Below are 4,763 nucleotides of genomic sequence, written 5' to 3'. Positions count from 1 at the left end.
GGAAATCTCATTTTGAAAAGGGTTTTACTGAACGATGGACGAAAGAACTTTTTAAAATTGTTGATGTAATAGATACGGTTCCTTGGACTTATAAGATATATGATTTGGAAGGGGAAGAGATTTTAGGTTCATTTTATTCACAGGAATTACAAAAGACAAAGATAAATTGAAATTTTTTGACTCCGCCCCTTTTTGACTCCACCCACACAAGCCCCACCCACACAAGCCCCACACAAACCCACCACACACAAACCCCACACAAGCTCCAATAAATTGAAATTTTTTGACTCCGCCCCTTTTTGACTCCACCCACACAAGCCCCACCCACATAAACCCCACACAAACCCCACCACACACAAACCCCACACAAGCTCCACACAAGCTCCACACAAGCTCCACACAAGCTCCACACACACAAGCTCCACCCATATTCACATAATTAGTGATTAGTTAATTAGTTCCCCCACACACAACATGTTTATTTAATTAAAAAATTATCCACCCATCCACACAAGCTCCACTCATCCACCCATCCACCCATCTCTCCACCCATCCATTGATCCACACAAACCTCATCCACATTCGCCCCTGCCCACATAAACCCTGCCCACATCAACCCCTCCCACATAAGTCCTGTCTACACAAGCTCCACACAAAAACTCCACACACATAAACCCTGTCCACATAAACCCCTCCCACACAAGCTCCACCCACACAAGACCCACCGAAGCCCCGCCCACATAAGCCCCACCCACATAAACCCCTCCCACACAAGCCCCACCCACATAAACCCCGCCCACACACACCCCGCCCACACAAGCCCCACCGAAGCCCCGCCCACATAAACCCCTCCCACACAAGCCCCACCCACACAAGCCCCACCCACACCCCGCCCACACAAGCCCCACCAAAGCCCCGCCCACACAAGCCCCTCCCACACAAGCCCCACCCCCTCATCCCCCTGTGCGCCCCCACCTTTGACCCACCACCTCCCTCATCCCACCCCCCACCCTTCCCCACACACACACATGGGGAGGGAGGGATGGGATGAGGGGGTGATGGGTCATTGGGGGCGCACCTACCCTCCCTTCATGTTTTGATCCTCTTCTTGTAATTCAGAATCAAGTAATTGTATACAAAACAAATATAATTTATTAATATTGAAAATATTAAATATTCATTTGCGAGAATGTATAATCTTTCCCAGCAATCTTCTCCAGATGTCTTGTGATTTCGAAACTCAGACACCATATTCTGTTTTGAAACAAAAAGTGGATAATAATTACATGGTAATATGAGTAAGCCTCGTTGACCACTGAATTAACACACCAGGAGGCCGACTCAGCCTGTCATCCTTTCAAGGTCAATAAAATTAATTCCAGTGTACTGACAAAACCGCGTTCAAACTAATAATGCAACCAACATTAGACGACATTCTAAAGAGAGAGTGATATTAATAATAATTCAGAAATATTTACCTCCAGAAAATCATGTGTTGTACAAGATTGCTTCAACAGCTGATGTTGTGCGATAGTGCTGAAAAAAAAAAAAAAAAAATAAGTCAAGGGTATAGATGAAGAGACAGACAGACAGGGAAAGCAACACACACCCACACACACACACACACACACACACACACACACACACACACATAGACACACATAGACACACGCACACACGCACACACACACACACACACACACATAGACACACATAGACATAGACACACATAGACACACGTGTCTCACCATTGGTTTAATTCATTCGAGATCAGAGACCGGTCATTATAAATCATTGATCTCTTCAATAAGAGCAGAGAGAGGTAGGTAGGAAGACAGACACACACACACGTGTCTCACCATTGGTTTAATTCCTTCGAGATGATAGGACGTGATAAGACTTCGTGCCACTCATTGAAAATGTCTTTCAATTCTCTTCTAAAATCATTGATCTCTTCAATAAGAGTATTAATTTCATGAACCACGTCGTGATACGTAAACTCAATTTCTTCCAATGCCCTGTCAGGGAAAAATATATATATATATATCAGAATTATCATGATTTAATTAATAATCATTTGCTTCATCGTTCAAAGAGAAAACCAAACAAACTTACCAACTCTGTAGTAAGCTTTTGCCTTCATCGGAAGAGAGATCATCCATGTCTCAGTTGTAAAAATGAAAATCCTGTCTGGCAGAAACTTTGTCTGGTGAATCACTTATAAGGCTTACAATGAGAAAATTCCCGAAACATTGGGTGCGGCCACAGGAAATGACAGCTTGGAAAATAACTGGGCGATTGTATGAATCATTTACAAAACATACTTAAAATGGTTTCGATTCAAATGTTTTCAGTTCGTGTTCTGAGATAAAATATAAACACGAGACCTTGTCTCACAGAATAGTTCCTATTTTTTCACAGCATGACTGTCTAAAACCACACAGCACGACCGTGTCAAAAAACACTTCCTCATTTTCACGGCATGAACTGAAAACATTTGAAACAAAACTTTTTTATGGCGTGGTTTATACACAAAAATGATTTGCAACTCGGACGGTGGTCAGATGAGATCATTAAGAGAAGTTTATCATTTCGTAATGGCACAAAAGGGGTATCTTAAAAAATATAAAGATTCAAATGTTTTGTTTGTCAATATTTTAGATGGGGATTATTGTGCAAAGAAAATTAAACTATTGAAGGAATTTGAGAATGAACAAATCTTTATAGGTTCAATGAGTGAGCTGATCAACCTCCAGGTTAAAGGGGAGACAAATAAATATACCTTGGGATAGCCTGGTTATATATATACAAAGCCTGGTGTTGGCTTAGTGGTTAGGGTGGCGGCTTGGGATCCCAGTGTCCCGAGTTCGAATCCCGCTCAGCTGCTGAATTAACACCAGGGGGTTGACTCAGCCTGTCATCCTTCCGAGGTTGGCGAAATGAGTACCAGTATACTGGTCCCGGTGTATGCCCCGGTTAGAATAGGTGTACCATATCCCTGTGTTGTAAGAGGCGTCCAGGAAGGGCATCCGACCATAAAACATTGCCTCACAAAAAGCCAAACCCCTGCACAGCAGGGAAAAACGGATAAAAAGGGGGTTTATTTTTAGGGAAAAAAAAAGGGAATCGCTGAAAATCCCCCATTCATTTACATGGGGAAAAGTGAGCCAGAATCAGTAAATCCACCCTACTTATGTCCATCTACATGTGTATTCGGGCTGGCATGCAAAGTTTTAGCATCTGATATCATTCCTAACACATTTGGCGGTCTGTTGAAAGAGGCCAAAAACTTGCAAATGACAGGCTGACTGAAAATACTAACTTTTTCTCCTTTTTTCATCTATTTTGCGGCAGGCTCATAAAATTCTAACACATGACATTGGGCCCACTTATCAACTTGAAAAGTATTCACTCATCATTGCAGCATTTCCCTGTGTGCAGATATGAGTGTAAATATGCCCATTTTTGGGGCATCCAGATCTAATTTATGGCCCATCTATGCAAGGAGCCTATCTTGAAATTGAAGGCCCAATCGTCAAGACGTTCGCATATGTCCATCTACATGTGTATTCGGGCTGGCATGCAAAGTTTTAGCATCTGATATCATTCCTAACACATTTGGCGGCCTGTTGAAAGAGGCCAAAAACTTGCAAATGACAGGCTGACTGAAAATACTAACTTTTTCTCCTTATTTTTTTATCTATTTTGCGGAAGGCTCATAAAATTCTAACACATGACACAGCGCCCACTTATCAACTTAAAAAGTAGTCTCTCATCATTGCAGCATTTCCCTGTGTGCAGATATGAGTGAAAATATGCCCATTTTAGGTGCACCCAGATCTAACTTATGGCCTATCTATGCTCGGAGCCCATCTTGAAATTGAAGGCCCAATCGTCAAGACGTTCGCATATGTCCATCTACATGTGTATTCGGGCTGGCATGCAAAGTTTTCGCATCTGATGTCATTCCGAACACATTTGGCGGCCTGTTGAAAGAGGCCAAAAACTTGCAAATAACAGGCTGACTGAAAATACGAACTTTTTCTCCTTATTTTTATCTATTTTGCGGCAGGCTCATAAAATTCTAACGCATGACACAGGGCCCACTTATCAACTTGAAAAGTATTCCCTCATCATTGCAGCATTTCCCTGTGTGCAGATATGAGTGAAAATATGCCCAATTTAGGTGCACCCAGATCTAACTTATGGCCCATCTATGCAAGGAGCCTATCTTGAAATTGAAGGCCCAATCGTCAAGACGTTCGCATATGTCCATCTACATGTGTATTCGGGCTGGCATGCAAAGTTTTAGCATCTCATATCATTCCTAACACATTTGGCGGCCTGTTGAAAGAGGCCAAACACTTGCAAATGACAGGCTGACTGAAAATACTGACTTTTTCTCCTCATTTTTGCATCTATTTTGCGGCAGGCTCATAAAATTCTAACACATGATACAAGGCCCACTTATCAACTTGAAAAGTATTCACTCATCATTGCAGCATTTCCCTGTGTGCAGATATGAGTGTAAATATGCCCATTTTAGGTGCACCCAGATCTAACTTATGGCCTATCTATGCTAGGAGCCTATCTTGAAATTGAAGGCCCAATCGTCAAGACGTTCGCATATGTCCATCTACATGTGTATTCGGGCTGGCATGCAAAGTTTTAGCATCTGATATCATTCCTAACACATTTGGCGGCCTGTTGAAAGAGGCCAAAAACTTGGAAATGACAGGCTGACTGAAAATACTAACTTTTGA

The 4,763-nt window shown here is 42.3% G+C and overlaps 1 long non-coding RNA gene across 1 annotated transcript; it reads right to left on the bottom strand.

Annotated features, from left to right (window-relative positions):
- Positions 1-1,094: 1,094 nt before the first annotated feature.
- Positions 1,095-3,181, bottom strand: LOC147006790 (uncharacterized). The gene is made up of 4 exons (XR_015054616.1): positions 2,116-3,181; positions 1,860-2,018; positions 1,479-1,536; positions 1,095-1,254 (listed from the first exon to the last, which is right to left on the bottom strand). It is a non-coding gene; the product is annotated as an uncharacterized LOC147006790 (long non-coding RNA).
- Between the last annotated feature and the right edge of the window lie 1,582 nt (positions 3,182-4,763).

Source organism: Eptatretus burgeri, unplaced genomic scaffold (assembly GCF_056783735.1).
Source record: "Eptatretus burgeri isolate ZD-2024b unplaced genomic scaffold, Ebu_testis_v1 Ebu_testis_scaffold_3154, whole genome shotgun sequence".
Classification (NCBI taxonomy): domain Eukaryota; kingdom Metazoa; phylum Chordata; class Myxini; order Myxiniformes; family Myxinidae; genus Eptatretus; species Eptatretus burgeri.
Note: the sequence above shows the minus strand (reverse complement) of the source record. Positions and strands in the feature narration are given on the sequence as shown.